Here is a 20,501-nt window from a genome sequence, read left to right as displayed (position 1 = left end):
GTTGTGTCTGGAAAAGGGTAGGTAAGAAAGCACATGCTGGGCAGCTAGGGTGAAGAACAAGGAAGGTAGCCTGTGCTAATGAATGTCTCCAAAATGCAGGTGGAGTATTTTAAGCATGTGCTTCCTGCTTCATACTCTCTCTGTATAGGTAGTTCTCTCCCAGGGCAACTGCAGGCATTTCTCCTCTTATTGGCCATAATTGGCCATAGTCTCCTCAGATGCCACCATTCTGAAGAACTCTTCCTTCTCCCACCAACTTCCCACCAGCTTCCCACCCTTACATGCCTTCGTGCTTAGCACGTCCTTGCTCCCCACAATTTCTATTTTGAGGATGGAAGGCTCACCCTGCCCCACCCCCACCCCCATCTTCAATTTGGAGTTTTGGGACAAGAGGGTACCTGAGCTTCCCTCCCTCACTGCAGCAGCCTGTAAGACCAGTGCTGGGTACAGCAAATCCATCTGCCCCAGGTACTAAGCTGCACCTTCTCCCTGGTGGAAAACCCTACGCTCATTGAAGAATAAAAGTGTTTCCATGTCTGCTGCTCTGCGCTTCCCTTGCTTCTCCCCAGAACTAGTGTAACTGTGGGGGAGGGAGGCACAGAAAAAGCACTCCCTTCTATGCAGAGGATTTGCAGGCACTTCGTGCTTTTGTTATATAAAATTTTATGAGTGGATTTGCAAATATTGAGCACAGATATCATAGGTAGAGAGAGTCAGGAAGAAGACCTCTGGGCCGGGCATATATCAGGGTAAGAGAGGAAGGGGGAAGGAACATACGTAAATCTACTAAGCAACCGATGTTATCTTCCATTGATATTTGTATGTAGAGCACATATATTTGTGAAGCGTAAAACCCCGGTAAGGAAACGGTCTCAGAAAGATGTCTCCAGATGCATATTTATTTTTCTAAAGAGAGTACATAGCTATAAAACTCTCCAGCCAATTTTTTATTATTATTTTGTTAGACTGCCTGAGCATTCCTTTGCAGAATGAGCTAATAAAGCTAGGAAAACTGATGACACTGGTGCTTGGACAGCTATCAGAGGAAAAGAATAAAGTATTAGTGTAGGGAGAGAACTGAAACATTTCCAGAACTCCATTAACAGAATGAGAAGTGTTTTCAGAGAAGATGAGCTTCTATATTAGGAAAGCTTTACTTATTTCCTCTGAGATTCTGCCAGTCCCATGGGAGAAAGAAAAGGCAGTAGTGGGGGTAGGAAGAGAAGAGCAGCAAATAGACAGGAATTGAGAGGATTATGTGGAGAAAAATACTTTGCCACTTTTTATGCGTGATAAAAAGAGTATCCTGTCTGAGCATGAGAAGAGCTTTCTTTAAGTAGCACCTGCCATACAGCTTTCCAGGATTGGGATGAGATGGGAGAAAACAGATTTCATCCTTCAAATCAGTGGTACACACTGAGCATGGAGGCATTACACCACCAACCTCCACACACTAACACTGCAGTGCAAGCATGGCAGCAGGAAAGTGAAGCTGCAAAGAAAGTGCACCCACATCCACACCCCCTAGACACCCAGATAGGGGCAGGATAGCAGAGCAAAAAGAGGATAGAAATGTCCTTTTGGGAGCGGGAACTGCTAGAAGCTAAAGTGACAGCAGCAGTTAAAGACAAGAGCAACCAACATCTGTTGATAAGATGTGCTGCTGCAAGTGAGATGTGTTTACAATACCTTAAAGAGATTAGAAGAATATTTCTATTCCTCCACACTTACTCAATACATTTGACAGCTCTCTGATATTTTAAGTTTTAGTGTCTTTACTCCTTAGGTAGTCAGTTATCTTTGTTTGTGCAAGTCCTGCATGACAGTATGTAAAAGAAAACAAAATTTAGAAAGAGAGCAAAATCTGATTGCAACCCTCTTTCCCCCAAAAATGGATGAGTTGTCTATCTCTTCTTTTTGAAGAGAAAAAGGATTTTAATTTCTAGTTGATGGCTTATATATGAGAAAGTGGATCCATGGCAAAGAAAAACCTCTAACAAAAGTAAAAGAACCATGGTAGGAGAGGTGGAAACTATTTTCTATAGTAATACAGAAATCATAATTTGCTGCACAATCAAAGCCTGGCACCCTAAATTACTTCTTTCTAACACTGGTTTCTGTAAGCTCTTTCAGCCTCCTTCACCACTTTCCTCTGACTTGGTTACCCAGGCTCATCAATGTGTTCATCAGACATGGCTAAATGCATGGCAGCCTTGTTTGCTGGGAATTTACACCTCACTGACATGGATGTGAGACACCAGGAAAGCTACAATGGCAGCTTTGCAATCACCACTTCAGTGAATGGGGCAGGGGCAGGAAAGAAGTAAGATGCAGTCAAAATACAATATGAAGGGTAACGGCTTGGCATTCAAAAAGCATTCCCTTATGCTGCAAAACAGCACAGGCTCCTGCAAACCCACAACAGAGATTCACTCTGTGGTCAGCTGTGAGGGACTAGACATCCACTGGGGAATTCCTACAGTGGATGCAACATCAGGACCTGAGAATTAAACCATTGTTGCCCAAAACCTATGAGGTCCCAGACTTCTCATGAAGTGGCCACCCAGTCCCTACAATACCTCAGCTAAATATTTGTAATGCCCCTGCTTTTCAGCTACATGTTCCTACTCCTAATAATAAGAGTATTAATTAATTAGCTCTCCCGCCTCCCTAGGAAAGGCAACAAAGAAAAATGAGGAAGGAATCCAAATGCAACAGTAGGAATTAGCAGAAGGAAAGTGGAATTTAATATGTGGATTTAAATCTGTCCATGTTAAAGATAACAAGGAGAAATGTATGCTACAGAAGTGTAAAGAAGCCTATCAGAGTAAAGGCAGAACTACACATCAGACAGAGCTGTAAAAGGGAAATTCTGACTGAGCTTTTGCTTGAATTGGTACTTGAATACAATGCACATTTTTCAGTCCTGCTTCAGTACAGATGGACTTAATTTGACATCTTCTGGAAAAAATCCACATTTCTTCCTCAATTATGCAACTCCTGGGCGACTATGAAGCTCTGGTCTGATGTGGCCTCTGTGTTGCTCATCACTATGTATCCTCGTAATTTCTGAAATACTTTACAGATGTCAACAACTCTAATGTCTTCCAGCCATCAATGAATTGCCCCACAATGAAAGGCTTCATTCTGCACCCAAATCCAGAGCTGGACACCATGACTTTAAATATGAGATATGGAAGAGTCCCACCTTTCCCAGACTTGTTCACAGTTCAGTGGCAGATGACCCATAAAATCTAAATGGGGAAAACAAAAAACTGTTTCTTCCTTGTATTATGATTAGTTCTTAGACCTTGCAGTCTTTATATATTTGTGTTGTGGCTAAGTCCTCAAACAACCTCGGTAGTTAGTCATCTAGATTCTGTTGCAATTTTTAGGAACTTCCTACTAGAGGCCTTTAAGGTGGAAGGGCTTTCCCTCAAAAGCCTCTTCCATTTGTATCTGTTGGAGAAGTCTCCCTAATCTCCCCTAGTAATTTTATGCAAAAGAACAGATTTTGTTCCTTCCTTTCCTTATAGGAATTAGAAAGGGGAGCAAATTACAGGGTGTTTTCACATGTTGCAAAGGAGAAAGCAGGTCTTGGATATTCTGGTTCCAAAGAGACATATTTGTAGAGGCTTTTTTTTTTGATAGCTATTTATTTTTATCCCTTGCTCACGATTAGCTAAAAGGAGTTTATGTGCAAACTGACAGTACAGCAGAGACACCAGTCAGATCTTGGAGAATTTCCTCCCCTACTAAGTGGCAGTTCAAATCTACTTGAGCAGCAAAGCAAATGTTCACAATTTGAGATTCAAGATCGTACTATGAGCAGAAATCCTTACCCTCTATACAAATAAAGAAAATTAATTTCTTTTAATTTGTGATAACATACATTTGTATCAGATAATGTGTCTCCACTGGGTCATGGTCTTGGCAGTAGGATAGTCAAAGATAAATGAGAGGCAGCGGAAGGATAGTTCAGGCAAAACTAAACAGGTGAGTATTTTAGTCCTTCATTTATCAGTACACAACTAAACACTACATAGACTTAAAAGAAATTTTATTATTCAGCCCAAATAGCAAGTCCCTTTGCTTTGTGTATCCTTGTGCTTTGTAAAACTGCTGACCCTACCTTGATTAAAGTGCAGAAGGAATTTTCCTTCACTTTCCCTGTGAGGAAGGCCAAACCCTCTGCAATTTAGAGAAACAAATCTAGGCTCCCTTGTGTTCAAGCGTGGTTTCTGAGTAGATAGCTGACCTCATTTCCCTAGGCAGTTTTCTGACAGATAGGGAGCAATGTACCCGTGCGTTCCTCAAGCTTCTTTTTGTTTTCATGTCTAGCAGGTTAATATTACATGGTGCTGTGGGTTCACTGGAACAAAAGTGCAACCAACACATAGGTGATCTCTGTCCTATCATGTCAGATAGGTTGCAATGAATCACACATTTATGACCTAGTAAAACCTTCGCACTGTCTGTTTTAAAGCTCGGGTTTGAGGCATGTATGCTTTGCATTGTCCTTTAGGAGGAGTAAAATTGCTCTTTTTATTGCCCTTGCAAAGCTGCTGTGGCACCAGTTCCTGGACAGGGACAGGCTGAGCAGCATTCAGCACGGCTGGGAGGCAGCGATAATGGAACAGCTTCGAAATCTATTTTCCTTCTCTCTTGGGGTCATTTCACTGAGGTTTCAGGATAATGCTGTAGTGACCTACACCAGCAATTATCAGGTCCAATGAATGGTGTGTTTCAGAGTTATGAGTATTGTCAGGACATAGCCAAACTTTCTGATGCCCCAGACAAACAGCAAGCTGAAACATCCCCATGTGTAGTTATCTCACTGCCGTTCAGTCTTCTTGTAAGAAGTCAATTAGGCCTCACTCTTGATTAAGGTGCAGTACGTGCATCTGTTGCTACACATGCAAAAGTGCATATGAAGTTGTCTGAAAGGACTGACAAGACAAAATATCCTACTGGTTTGTAATGGAAGCCTTTTCACACCGATATATAGAGATGTGGGAGAGTAGAGGCGGAATGATGGAGAGACAAGCTGAAGGAAAAGTAAATCATCTCATGACGTGATCTGAATGACTGAAACTTCTTTTTATTTCAGGAGAACCAAATGGTCAAAAGCAGACTTCTTTGCTTACTCAAACCACAAGGCATTGTATTAAGTATCCTTATAGCTTCTTTAGTTTAATTTCTTAGTTGTTTTTCTTGAAGGTTGTTTTGAATTTCAGGAGAGAAACAATTTTTCAAAATATGGGTAGTAGAATACCCAGGGCAAATGAGGTTTTAGAAAAATTCCCCTTAGGAAGGTGTATTTGAGTATTTTTTTCTTTCTCAATACATTGCTTAAAACAGGCATACAGCTCATGGAGGTGAGGTGAATATGAGGACCGGGAAATCTCCATTGAGTTCAACTGAATTAGACATCCTGCTGGCTGTATTTCTGTGCTTAAGACATTTACAGATTTGGGCTGTTGCCTAGGGAATTGGCCTCATTAGGAAACTGCATTGTATATAACTGTGACTATGAAGTAATTTATACAAACCATGACTGGCTATTCTTTCTACATCACAGACCAGGAGAAATCCCACTTTTGCCAATTCTATTTAACTTGGGTGTTAGAACGTTGATGGACAACAGAGAAAGGATATGTCACATCAGTTACAACCATATTAATGATAAGGAATTATTAAACATTCTGTATCTCACAAAGCACATCAGTTTAGAAATACTACGACAATATGAGTGTCTCAGATAGCACTTCATTTTATTTAATGAAAGTGTCTCTAAGCAGATAAAGATATCTAATAAAAGCATTAGCTATGTCAACAGAAGTAAAATATGTCTATATATGTGTTTATATAAACCTATATAAATATATATACACATATATAGTAAATTTTAAAAATTTAACATTAATTTAACATGCCTAGAGACACTTTCATTAATTAAAAAAACAAAACAAAACAAAGTAGAGACTTTCATCTGAGTCCAAGACTGGAAATCGTACAACAAACCAATTTCTGTCCAAGTCAGAAACCTGGATGGTGTTGGTTTCTGTAGAGCTTTTATTCTCTCATACATCCAGTGTTTTATATAAACACGTGTTTTTCAAAATAATTTATTTAAATGATGTTAAACTAAATCACTTATAAACCAAATGACATTTTTTAAAATCAACATAAGAACAACTTCATTGTGTAGGCAAGCCCTTAAAAGTGTCAAATGTGGGAAGCAGAGATTGTAGATGTATTTATCTGATAATGTTAGCAGAGAGGTCTTCAAGGCTGCTATTAGTTTAGAGCAGTAATTTGTCAGCATGTCTAACTTTTGGAAGGGATAATTCTCTACCCAACGTTAGCGATCCTCTGACTTGCCACCAGGCTTTATGCATTTTTAAACTTCTTACGATTCCCTTAGCCTAGTATGTCTGCATAGATAAATAGTCATAACTGCCACATGCCTACCTTACTACCTGGCCTCTACATCCACCAAAACTGTGTCTACCTGTTACCTCAAAGAGCACAACAGTATCATTTAAATCTGCAATTGCTGGGTGCCAGCCTCACTGCCAACTGCTGGGTGGGAAAGCCGGTTAGTGAAAGTAGTACCAATACATAAATGTTATGTAAATGCATCTGTAATATAAATACCACAATACTGACAGCTACTGGCAAATGAACATGGAGAGATTCCTCTGTCAACATAGTAAAACAGGATCACTGAATGAAAGACCGCCGTGTGTGCGCCTTGTTTTGCCAGCTGTGCTGCAGCACGTGCATCTGGGGTTGGATGGCTCATGTACAGTATTATGGGGCTTTTGGGAAGTGACTGACATGTAGTGTGGTATATCACAGCTTCTGGGCAGGCATAACTGTGGAGGAAACACGGACAGCAATGTAATCGAGATTCTTCCTGTGGTTATTCAGTGTTGAGCTGTCAGAGGAGGTTTTGACACAGCAGGAAATGAGATAAAAGACTTTCTCTTGTAGGACATTTGCTCAATGGTGTTACCAGTCAGTGACTTTCCCTCCTTCAGTCACCGTCACATTGTCGTCAGACAAGGGATGGCCTTCTGGTGTTTACTCTCTGTAGTGTCCGAAATCCTGCAGTGCTACTCTCTGTGATTCTTAGCATGCCTTGACTTCCTCTGGATGCCTGTGATAGAAGTATTTGCCCCTCCCTAGGTAGGAACTTCCAAATTAGATTTCTCTTTCACATGTTGTTTCATTGTTGTTCTGCTGAAGGAAGGCCAGGCACAATACCAAGGCCTTTGCTTTGGGTCAAAGACATTTTAGGGAGCAGCACTTGGAAATCCTCCATATTAGGAGAAGGCTGTGATTGGGGTCTAATATTTCCAGAGAACGAGAGACTGCCAGTGAGAATATTTGAATTCCACTTATTAAAAAGGAGAAAGTTCATGACAAGTGGACTAAACAGATTAAAGGTCTGGGGAGCTTTGCAGGGGAGGCAAGGTGATGACCAGTAGCTTTGTAAAGTAAGAAGGAATCTAAAGTGAAAGAAGATCAAATATGTAGTGGCACTAGTAAAAAGTAAAGTGCTTTTTTTAAGGGTCAAGTGAGCTGTGGAGAGCTGATCTTAAAAAACACCTTATTTTGTGACTTAGGCATAATTCGGAGCATTAACATTCATTGTACAAAAAAATTCTTAAATGATACAGCTGTTTATTTTTAATTAGATTATAATGGTGAATTTTTTATTGTGACATGAATAAAACTAGTATGGCTAATTGCAATGTCAGCACTTCCAGCATCTTGTTTAATTGTGTTTAACACGAAGAGGAGAAAGAAGTCTCTGAGCCCCTGGTTAGTTTTTTGTGCACATCCTCACCATCTCTTATATGCATCTTATGCATACTTGAACTGACTTCTCTGCTCTTGTCTGCCTATTTCCATGTAATTGTCACCTGTAACGGGCCCTCTTGGAAGGAAAACAAAAAGAGGAAAAACAAAACCCAGAAGCACAGTACTTGCACTGCCCTCTTGCTTTTTTTCCCACCCTTCCAGTCAGGCATGGTTTTAACAGGTTCTATCTTGAGAAGTACTAAATCCAGAAACCAGTATTTTATGCCATCTGGAAGCTTGATATCCTTGTTTTTCAAATGGCTTACAAAATATACCTAATTCTAAATACTCAAAAATTATGGGTGGCTAAAATCCAATTCAGAGCAGAATAAAAGCTAATTGAACAAGGTAAACAGAAAAGCTAATGTATTGCAATGCGCCAGGCGACTGGGGGAATCAACACAAAAGAGAGATGTCTGAGACCTGCTAATGGACTGGAAGAGAAAGGATGTTTTCCAGACAGAAAGACAAAATGTAGAAATTCTTGTATAGCAGCTGGAAAGAGTAAGGAGAGCTGTGCAGGGTATAAGACTTGGGGCAGGCAGGGAGGGTGTTTTGCAGCAGCACTCAGGAGCAGATAGTGGTGCCTATCAGAGTGGGGCAGCAGCAAAAAGGCTCAAGCTGGGAGATGGTAGCGTTTTTATTGCAAAATGCAGAGGAAATATAAATAGGAGAAATGAACCATGGAGGCTGAAAAGAGAGGCTTGGTAATAGTACCAGAGGATGAAAAGCAGACAGGTGAAGCAGGCTTTTGGCCACCCTCCTCTCCACCCCTGAAAGAAGCAAGTCAGAGGCTGCAAGGATGCTGCTGCTCTGCAGGAAAGGGTAGAGTCCTTTGCCTTGGGTTCTAGGAAAGACTTCAGTGCAAAAACCAGCTTCTTCAGCTTGGCATTGGGTTTAAAGCTTCAGTGAATATTTCTCTTTAGTGTGTGTGTAAATAAACCATTAGATATATGTATACATACACACACTTTTTGTTTTCTTTCTTTTCAGAGTTGCAGTAAAAATAATCAACAGCATTGCCAGGTAGCCTTGAGCTTACTGCCTTCCCAAAGATATGAACTGCTGGTTCCACAGCATATCCACAACAACTACAGAGGGTGAAAGAAAGGTGAAAGAAAGGCACAAAAATATGCACAGTAAAAATAAATACAAACAAAATCTAAATAAAGGAAAGACTCACCTTGTCTACCTTGTAATTCTTGGGTGTAATATGAAATCAAACGTCGGTTCCTGAATAAAAAGATTTGCTGTACAATTTCTGAAGAATAAATGAAAATGGAGGCTATTAATAGTTACATAATAGAAAAAAAAAATCCCAAACAACTCTGTCTGTGACTGTGAGAAGTCTTCAAAACTTGTTGAGAGAATGGAATTTTCCACTATCTGAAATCTTAGAGAGTCATTGTGGAAGTGTAGGAGAATTGTGTTCAGAATATCTCTTGGTACTGCAACCAATTATGACTTCTAGTTAACATAATCCAAAGACAGTGGTATGCAGCCCTTTGGCAAAGTTTGAATCTGCTATACTAATTAAGCATTTTCAAAGAGATACGTTAGACACATGCAGATTGAGGGAAAGGACCCTGGCTTCTATGAATAGGCTAAGCTTGTGCCCTGTGAAGGAAAGGGATTTTTCCCACTGCTTCATCAGGAAGGAGAAATCGCCACTCTTACAATTGCACCAGATTTGCCAAAACTAACCAAATATTATTTAAAAAAATGAATCACTGATCCTTAAATGCATCCCCAGATGTTCATATTGAATTTGCAGTATTTATCATGCTGAGCTTAATTGTCCATTCAAATCACCCTAACTGAGGAGTGCTCTGCTTAAGGGAGTCACCATATGCCAATATAAAACCTGTGTTAAGAGACTGGAGAATCAAGCCTACGCTGTTTTACTTTACATCACTATGCATTGCTCTAATCTGAGGGAGAAATAATTGCAAATGTTTTAACTGTTAAAGAATAGGGAGTCATCAAACCTTCAATCATATTTTAATATGCAGTCACACTCCACTTTCATAAATAGGAATTGGAATAATTTTAAAGACATCATTTTTAATTGTCACTCATCATTTATTCAGCTCCTTAAGTAGAACACACATTTAATTAATGCCTTAGGTTTCAGCGTCAATTACCACATTAGACGTTCTCCCATATTCATTCCATCTGCTACAAGTAAATACTTTACCACTGCACAGTTTTACGCCCATATAAGATCATGATCACAAATTTTCCTGCCTCCTCATGACCTATTGTACAGAAAGTGAAAAATTTTGCAAAACACAGACACAAAAAATAAGTTTTGGCTTGAAATTAGAGATATTTTCTTACAAGCATAAGGAATTTGCTCAACTCGCAGGTACTAGTTTAGCTAAGAATGATATGTTGCTCATAATGAAGATGCAGAGCATATTTGGGCTCTGAGAAAACATCTTTGGATTACCCAACACTCAGGGCATGGGACATCATTTTGTTGTTTTGTGGTTTCAAGTCTTTTTTCAGCTGTCTTGCATTTTTTCATAGCTAGTTGGATTTAAAGTCTTCAGGTGATTTGGATTTGACCATGTTCTTCAGGAAATTGTGCTAACAATTGCTCATGTTCACTCTTAAGTTGTTAGATCAGCATCCTTATGTCATTTACTATAAGGAAAAGCCTTCCCAGCCTTTCTTGTTGCCCTTTTTTTGGCCTTTTCCAGCTTTTTGGTGCCCTTTTTTTAGTGTAAGTCCTCCGTCTTTCAGCTGCAGTCTTTGTATTGCCTCAGAAATCTCCCTTCTCAGTGCTCCTCACCTTGTTCATCCCCTTAAGGACTCTCACGTCCCTTCTCCACACTTGGAGACCCAGTCAGGTCAGCTGTGTACCACTACTCCTGGATTTCACTCAAGTCACTATGCTCTGGACACTGCCTCCATGCCATCTGCCTGCTTTATTCCCATAATCTTACAGGAGTAAGCCCTCAGCAGTGGGGGCAGACACTGCTCTCCAGGCTGCCTTACCCAGTGAGGAGCCTGGTGCAGGGTCAAAGCTAAAGCTAAGGCAGCCCTCAGTGTGTTCCCCTGCATAAATGCACCTTGCACTCACCACATTGGGAATGGTCATTGTGCTGCTGCTGGGAAACCCTTAGGGCAGCTCAAATGAGCATAAAAAAAAAAAAAAAAAAAGACAAAGGAGAGAAAGGAGAACACACAGGTGCCCCTAATTTGGTCTGGTCCAAGACAGAAGGAAGGGGAAGAGCAAAACATCCCAGGTGGAGGAAGATGGTCTGAACATGCTGATACTGCTCAACAAACTGCTTGCAAGCATTTTCTGGGTCATTTACTGCTGCTCTGAAGTTTTTCAAGTGTCCACATGCTTTAGGTGCAACTGCTGGTACATCCTGGGAGCACTTCTGCAGGGAACAAGTAATGATGGTCTTTACCCCAGTGATCACAGTGTGTTAGGAGGGAAAGGAATGTGAGCCTGGATGGCTCCCCAAAGGTGCCAGAGGCACACTGGCAATTATGTCCCCAAACACAACACCAAATTCTTGTGTTCATTGTAGTTATTTTTTCCTCTCAAAATAAGCTGTTTCCTCTAGTAGAGTCCAGACAAGTAACAATCCCACACTAACCCATGGTCCTCTGTTGAAGTGGCATCCCCAAACTGGTAATCTCTTTTATGACTTTCCCAGCATCTGTCCATTGGGTGGAATGACCTGAAAATCAGGAAGAACAATGAATCCCAGGATTCCAGTCAGCACTGGCACTCCTAATTGCTGCCCTGCACAATGGGTTACTGTGTTACCCCTGCTAGGGGCTTCCCTGGGAACACTGTCATCTTTTGAGTAGTCATTTTGGTCTTTCAAAGTCACCTTAACTAACTAACTAGTATGACCTTAGCATGTGCTCATCACCCAGCAATTTCCTACACTGAGACAGACTGCATGTGCTGCAGAGATATCTAGTTATTTAGAACAGGGCTGTAGCTTACGTAATTGGTCATACAGTTTTAAAACTGTAGCACAGATTTGGATGTTCATTTAAGAAGTGGATGTGCTAAACATTAAAAATAAATATCCAGCAAGGTTATATTTTGTAGTAATGATGCATTTATAATTTTTTAGGGTTGAAAGAATGTTACAGGCTTGATATGATGGTCCTATAAATGAATATTCTTTGTGGTACAAGTACTTTACAAGAGAATGCTGAAACTGCGCATGAACCGTGGGAATAAGCAACATACTGAAATGAACTTTGTAACAATTGATTAAGTATTATTAAACCTCTATAAACAACAAGTTCGGCCTTATTTGAAAATGCAATTGTACTTAAAAGATTTTTATGAGCAACTGAATACTACAGACCACAATGTAAGATGAACAGTTATGAAAATTAATGTCTCCTCAGGAATTTTGAAAGACCAGTCCTCCTGAATATTTAGTTTCATCATTTTATGTTGACTTGTTCAAATGCCAAAAGCCAGTCATTGAGGTTCAATACACTGCTTCCCAAACGGTTGTATTTCTAATAGCCACAAACCTCAGATTTTTGGAGGCAATTTGATCACATTTCACATTCAATCCAAGTAAGGCCTTTGAACTAACCTGCCTCGGGAACGTTACTCTTTTCTGTTAAGTAATAGTGAAAAATATCAATTTCTTTCAGATTTTCCATATCCTTCATCACAAATCTAAGCCACCCCCCTGACCCCTAAACCTCAAGAATTTATAATAAAGTTCATTTGCAGAGGTCCCGATTCTGGCCACCCATAACTTACCAGATGAAATGATGCTTATGTTTTGTTGTTCCTATGTCATCAGTTCTTTCAGTTACTGAATTAACCAGATCTTATGTTCTTAGTATGTATAAATAACAAACATAAAGAACTTGTGAGAAATAGGGGACAGAAGTGAAATAAGTAGGAAGCATCCACTGAGTATTATGCCCAGCTACTGACTGCTCTTGGAGAGTGTAAGAGCTGCAGAAAACTGAGGAGGGCTGATCCTTAGAGCTAATGCTGTGTTTTAGTACGCTGACCACACCCACACCCATTCCCAGTTGGGACACACTGGCACCATGTGTCTTCAAGTAAATGTTTCTAACTTGATAAAAACAGAACAAAAGCCTCAAGGAGACAGTCTGAAGTACAGGTACTAAGGTACGGTACAGTACAGTACAAAGGTGATATTTCCCTATTTGCATTTGTGTGAGTTTGAAAGAGGACTTGTTCTGATGTTCACTTTTCCCTTTCCCACATCTATCACTGCCTTTTTTTCCCAAATGACGGCTGCATTGTGACCAAACTCTGTGTGCTCATCTAACCCCTTCCAGCAATTCTTGTAATGGGCTGAGCAAAAACGGCAAAGGGACAAAAGATAAGAGTCAAAAAGCAGGAGATACTACCCAAAAGCCAGGAGTTGGGCATTTCTCTACTGTTTCTGAGACTCATTATTCTTTCTGTCCACTACATTTATTGCCATGGTGTTTAGGAATTTCAGCCCTGGATTCCCATAATGAGCTATTTCTATTAAGTGCTGTATAGAGGCAGAACAAAGAGATGGTACTTCCTTTAAGATCTCACCGTGGACAACAGCAGATGGTGATGAGCAGACAGAGGGGGAGTACAGGAAAACAACAAGACAACTGTGAAACTAATTAGGATTGTAAAACTCTGGACAAGTCTGGTCATAATAGAAATATTAGTGGGTTTGGAGGGTACATTACTTCAGCTTTACAATCAAAGAAGCAGCAACCAGAATAAATCTACAGGCAATATTTTTATATGTCCTTGTTTCTGAGAAAGAAATATCTAGTAGAAAACACCTTGAGTCAGTATGGATGCATGCAAAATACACAATGTCTGTATGATATGAACATTTTTATTTCCCTCTTTTTGTTACCCTTGCATTATTGCAGACTAGCCAAAATACAACCCTGTTTTATTCTACACTTCAGGACAGTTAACTGTCCTTTTAATGAATTCATATGTCCTGCAGGGGACAAATAAATGCCTCAATTTTCCCTTTTCTCCTATGTGACAATTGTGCTTTTTTGTTGGGATGCTGCTCACATTTAACACCAATTTTTACTGTACCTGGGAAAGTATTTACTTCTTAAAATCCACAATGTCCCTGTGATAATGATAATTAAAAAAAAAAAAAAAAGAAACAGACACTACTGTTTTTCAGTTTAGAAATTACAAACACTGCTTCCTTTCCCAGCACCATTTTATTTCTCCCTGAGACAGCCACATACTGTCATTGTCTCCATATTAGTCATGTCTCAGAGATGGCAGAATCAGCTGAGAATTTATAAACTGCCTTTATTTCTTTGCCTGTTTGGGTTTCAGATTCCTCCCTGGCTCTCCTATGTTGCATATTTTGCTGGTGCTATCCATCACTCATGCTCCTTGCTGTTATCTTTGACAGAGAGATTTTCATTAGAAACATCCCTTCCTACAGCTTTCTTTAACATTCCTAACTTGGTTCAAGTTATTAGTCTATATAAAGCAATGCAGTGCTTTTCTGTGATTTATCTCAGCAGACCTTGGAACCACGCTAATCGCCAAGTTATGACTGTCTGTGTATCGGGCAAAGGAATGTGTGGGTAGCATTTGTCCAAGAGCCAGCCATTAGGATATTATTAACTGTGCCTTAGGTTGAAATATTAACATGTCTCTTTAGTGTACTGAAAAACACTCCTGAGGATTTTGCCTAATATTCCAGGCTTCAGCAGCAAAAAGTACCCCACAACCCAAACTCCAGCTTGATTCTACAGCCCCCGAGACATGCCAAAACTGCCATGATGTGAAAGTGTTTCTGAGGTAAAGTATTCACAGAGAACATCACGACAAGCATGTTTACTCCCAGATGCTCTTTCCATTTGAGCTGATGTCCCAGCCATGGTCAGCAGAAGTCTGTGTAATAGATGTGAAAGACAAAGTGCCACCTTCTCCACACTGGGGAGTGGTAGACAGTGACTGCCCTGCCTGGGAAACCTGCTTAACATCTGTGCAGCCCTTTGTAAAGCCAGTTAGCACTAGTTAACCTTTATCTTATTTATTCTTTTAATTATACTTACCAGGTAACTTTCTGCAGATCAAAAGAAGAGTCAGGAAAAAAAAAAAGTGAAACACCATTAAATGTGTCTTACAAGTGTTGCCAGGTATATTGCAGTAATATGCTACAGGGAAAATGGCTTGTTATGTGGGTTTCAGTAAATGCTGAAACCTGTGTATAAGATTTATATAATACAAATTTGTTAATACATATATAATATGAAACATACACATACACACACACACATACATATATTTTTCAGCTTTGTCCATCCAAATGTTAGATGTCTAATTCAAAATTATTGCCTGAATTGCCTCTATAGTTGATGAACATGGGTGACTTTCCCAACAGACTAGACAGTTTTAGACAGCATGGTAAATGTTCAAGCAGTACCATCTGATAAGCTCAAATAAAATGCATAAAATAGAAGATTACAGAAGAATTTGTATGTTAATATACCCTTTCACATAAGGTCCTAAAATTTTTGTACGGATCTTTTCAGATCAGCTGCACTGATCCATATTGCACTGGGGACATCCTCACCAAAATTAGTGATACGTGTAAATGAAATAAGATGCTGCCTGGCAGTGGTCCACAGTGTTGGCACAGAGTAAGGCCCCATACTGAGGGTTTGAATACATGCTATAACTTATGTAATATATGTTGTGATCTGGCATCCTTCAGTTCTGTTGAGTACTTTTGTGCAGAAGGAGGTTACTGGTCAGCATGAGAGTCTGCAAGCACATTCTCCAGATGTCATGATTACAGCAAAGACTGAAAGAGCTTTCTTAGGTAAAGGAACATGTGAGAAACACTTTGTGCTATCATCTGTTGTAAAAAGTTATAAAAAGAGAAGATGCTCAGGGCAGAGCCAGCGGCCTTTCATTGGGCCTGAATGTCATCCCTTCAATGGAATGAGTCAGATGGCTGCTCATGAATGCTCAGTTTTACCACCTTCGGGTTCTTCAGAAGCCAGTCTGCATTTCTATCAAAAAAGAGCAAACCCAAATTAGACAACATCACAAAGTGCACCAGGGGATGTTCAGTCTGCTACATCAGGAAACTTTTCTTTGCTGAGAGAGTGGCCATACATTGGAATAGGCTTCCTAGAGAGGTGGTTAATGCCCAAAGCCTGTCAGTGTTTTAGAATAATTTGGATAGTGTTCTTAACAAAGAGATTTAACTTCTTCAGCCCTGACTGGATGGGTGGTGTAGATCCCTTCTAAATAATCTGTTATATTCTATTTTAAACAGTAAAATCTTAGCTTAAGAGGGATTCCATTCACCCTGCCATTTTATACAGAACTCTCTGTTTCCTGAGGAATTAGTCAGCCTGTTCAGTACTTCTGAAAATGTGCCTCCTGCCTGAGCCTTGGTTGGGAAGGAAATATTTTATCATGAATGAGTATATACGAGTGGCTTTTTCCCACCTGCCTGTAGAAATATATTATTTTGTAGTCCTGAACCAAAGTTGTCTGCAAAGAAACTTACAAGAAACTACTGGGAATTTCCTCTTGCAATATCTTTAAAACTACCTTTGGATACACCAGGAGAGGTGGTAAATACAGCATGGTGTGCAACTGCCTTCCTTTTACATGGATATTTTTCATGTATATTTGTAACAGTCAGTTGCAAATTTTCAATAAACAGTAATGAGTATTGCTGTGGATTTCTTCCTGAATATTTTGGTAAATGATTTAATGATTTTCTGGCCTTGAAGAACCTGAAGGGGAAATGTTTTTAGTGATGTCTAAAAGGAAGTACTGTGCTCCTATTTTTTAATTTTTTTCAGGGGAGGGGGATTTTCCCCACTCTTTTACAAGAAACTGTTTTTATGGGCAATTACTTGCCTTAGTGCTGCATTTAACACTACTGTATACAAAGCATTACTGTCTGACCTCCTCGTTAATTATGCTAAGCAGTACAGCTGCTTTCCACCAACTGATGAAATACAACAAAATCGCTTGCCTGCCTGAGGACATTGGCTTTCTGAGTCAAGAAAAAGGCAGAAGCAAAGTTTGACCTTTAATCTAAAGTTTAGATACGTGCTGAGGGTTGCTGGAGACAGGGCTTCCACACGTGCCCCCACACTGCTGACTCCAGCATCAGTGTGTCTACACAGCACATCAGTAGCCAGGGCTGGAGATGAAGTCCTCGTTTCTCCTTCACCAAAATGGAAAGTGCATATGATGTAAGGAAGTGAAAATATGGCTTGAGCATTGACAACAGCTCCCAGTAAGGTTGATAAGCTGCTTTATTTTGGATGTTGCTTCCCAGGCACTTGAGGAATGTGTGGAGGGAACATAAATTTATAGGTGATACCCTATGGAAAAAAAAATTCATCACAGCCTGAAATAAGCATTTTTGAAGAATGGCTAAGTAAAGCTAAAAAAGGCAACTCCTTTGATGCCATCTGGTGCTGCCCATTAATCAGACAACTATTCTCTTTTAATAAGGGACTAGCCCTGGTACGCCTTGTTATATCTGTATCACCACAGACACAGATACAGAGAGCTCTCTATGTTCTTAATTTCCACTTTGTCCTCTACTACACAATAATTTTAAAGAGAATTAATTTTCCACTAGGAGTTTTAAGTGTTTTCAAACCTTTGCTGTTGTTATCCTTATTCCAGGTAGACTTCAGTAAAATAAAGTGCTTCTCTATACCAGTAATCTCAACACTGGACATTATAGCTACTAGAACACATTACAAAACAGTGTGCAGATTTACTTTCCATGTTTACATGTGATGGATATGAGACACAGAGGAATTGTGTTCCCCAAATTCACAATGATTGGAAAATGTGTGCCTCAAGTTCTGCTTTTTCATCTCAGAAAATATGTTGTTGGACAACATCCCTGCCCCTGGTGGGAAAAGGGAACAAGTCTTTCTTTCCCTCATAACTTAAAGAAGAAAAAAAACCAACTAGAATCAAAATTCTTGTAGTCATGATGATTACCTGGGAGTATTCCATCACCTAGAAACAACAGCTCTGTTGTTTTGTCATTGTGGTGTCAGACGACTTCCAGTAGACTGAGGGAAAGACCCTTTCTGGGTCCATTTTCCAGATGCCTCTCAGATGAAGAAGTTGATTTTCCTTCTTGGCCCTTTGCCACTCTGTTAGCTGGGCTGCAGTGAGCCATGTTTATAGTTCACATGGCTGAAGATAATCCCAACAATACACACAGTATGAGGAGAGTACAGCTGGACTGCTGGGAAAATAAAACATCGGAGGATGAAAAAGCAGAGGAGGTGGGGGTTTGGGAGCTTCAAACTTTTCCCCCTTCAGCCAGGATAATCAACACAGTCATAAATTAAAAATTTATTCCAAGACAACACATAAGTTACTCAGAAGTCATCATCATCACAGGGCTCTTGTTCACAGAGTCCACATAGAGTTGGAAGGGAAAAAGCGAGTCTGCAAAGGGAATTGTTATTTTTATCAGTAGTTAGTCATTATTTGTGGTCTTTCCAGATAAGAAGGCAGAACATATTACAGTACTTATCACCAACATTATCTGCCATTAGACACAACTGAACTGTATTATTGCTTCTATTTTTTATTTGTTTACATTTTTCAGTCTCAGAGCCGTTACACAGAACTCAGCTCCATAGCCTCCCTTTTTTTGTCTTTCTAACTACGCATAAATAATTTTCTAAGCAATAGCATTTTCAGAAATCAAAGTTCAGTTTTGACAAGTGTGTGAGGTCTTCGTGGCATTAAATGTAACACTGGTCTTGTGTGGCAAGACAATCCTTTTAAATTTGTCTATTCAAGTATAAAATAATATAGATACATGCTTCTCATTAATCCAGAATTGAACTTTATGATCTAAAACACTGCTGTATCCATTAATATTATTTTTCAGTGACAGAATATAAATTCTATAAGGCAAAGGATGTAGTTGAAGAGCTCTTGTTCTACTTGAAGGTCAATTTCAATAAATAGTGTATAAATAACTTTTATTGGAAGAAAGGTATCATCGAAGATCATTGAAGCCAGCGTTGCATAAATTTGTGCGACATTCTGTTTTTTCTCTGGACTACTTGCCAGTCATAAAATTTTTCCTACTTTTGCCTGTAAATATCATTTGTTGAAAAAATGTGCTGGTTGGTTTGGGTAAGTGGTATGCCTACCTGTAGCTATTATAACCTGTAGTTATGCCTATCTACAGTTATTCTGTAATTATTCTGTTGTTTGCTCTGGTTTTTTATCAGTCTGTGCTATACTGCATAGTTGCAACACCTGGACTAGATGGCTGAAAGTGTTTAACAGGATAACATTGAAGAGCAATTAGAAAAAAAAAGAAAAGGAAACAAAAGCCAGCAAACCAACCATCTCTTGCAAATTCAGATCAGATAAATATTATAAGGGGACAAATACTGTGATGCTACAAACAGCTCAGATAACAAAAGCTGCTGCCCTACAAGCAGCTGTAAGATCATTTATTCACACACACATTTGTAAATCTCCTTCTCATCATTCAGCTTACTCCTGGGATAGTCCAAAACAATACTTATCAGGTCTCTAATTGTAAAAATCCCTGAGAGTGTGTCCTGGAACTGAGCCAAACAAGCCCTGATCAGCTTCAAACATCAAGTTTTCTTAACTTCCCCCGCCAAAGCTCTACAAAACTTGTTTTTCCAACAATGGAAGTCCCTATTTCCCTTCTATTCCCACAAACTGCTTAAGTCTGGGGCTATACCCAGATACAAACGCTATCAAGACACAGATTAGAGACTAGACAAGTACATATTCTTTCTTATATACCTTCCCTTTAGAATGTAGAATGATTATTAGAATGTATGGAAAGCCTGCTGCAGCTTTTGTGTATTCAGAACTTACCCACCACAATTTTTCTTTGCCCCCTCAAGGTGTGTATGGTAGATGTATAGTATGGCAAATTTATCACAGAATAATTCTCAATTTATTACAGAATGATTCACATGACAAATAGACTTTATATAAAATAGACATTTCTGAATTATTTCTAAAAGTAGCACCTTTTCTTTTTTTTTTTTTTTTTTTTTTTTTTAAGGAAAGAACCCACAGAGAGTGTATGAAGGTACTGTATAGCTAAGATTCTATTGCGCATTATTGGGCTAATTTGTAATTATTTTCTCGTTTATGACCTTACTAATTTCAATTGAAGTCTCAGTTTCCCAGCTCAGTCTTTACTGTGTTTCAGGACACACCATTTAGATACCACTGATGAGAACAGAGCACATTAAGGATGATTTAGTCTGAAAAGCTTTGCTTTTGGGAATTTTGAAAAACATGGAGAAACATCAAACCTGAGTCTTCATTGGTTTTCTGTCTTTCATATCTACAGCATTAGTTACCAATTTGGGTCCACAAAAGTAGGATAAACCATTTATTTACTTGAGTGTTTTAAATAAATTGCTGTACAAGGGACTAAATCTGGGAGAAAGGCAGTGGATGGCTTTTGAGCATAAAAGTGGCCAAGTCTCAGAGAGGGCCCACAAACTAGAAATGTGCAGGAGTTGTGATGGGAATCAAATTTGACCTTTTTATTTGTTCCAGGAAAATCTTATTCATCTGCAACACTGAAAATGTTCCCTGT

Source organism: Anomalospiza imberbis, chromosome 1 (assembly GCF_031753505.1).
Source record: "Anomalospiza imberbis isolate Cuckoo-Finch-1a 21T00152 chromosome 1, ASM3175350v1, whole genome shotgun sequence".
NCBI classification, from domain to species: domain Eukaryota; kingdom Metazoa; phylum Chordata; class Aves; order Passeriformes; family Viduidae; genus Anomalospiza; species Anomalospiza imberbis.
This window is presented reverse-complemented; position numbering follows the sequence as displayed.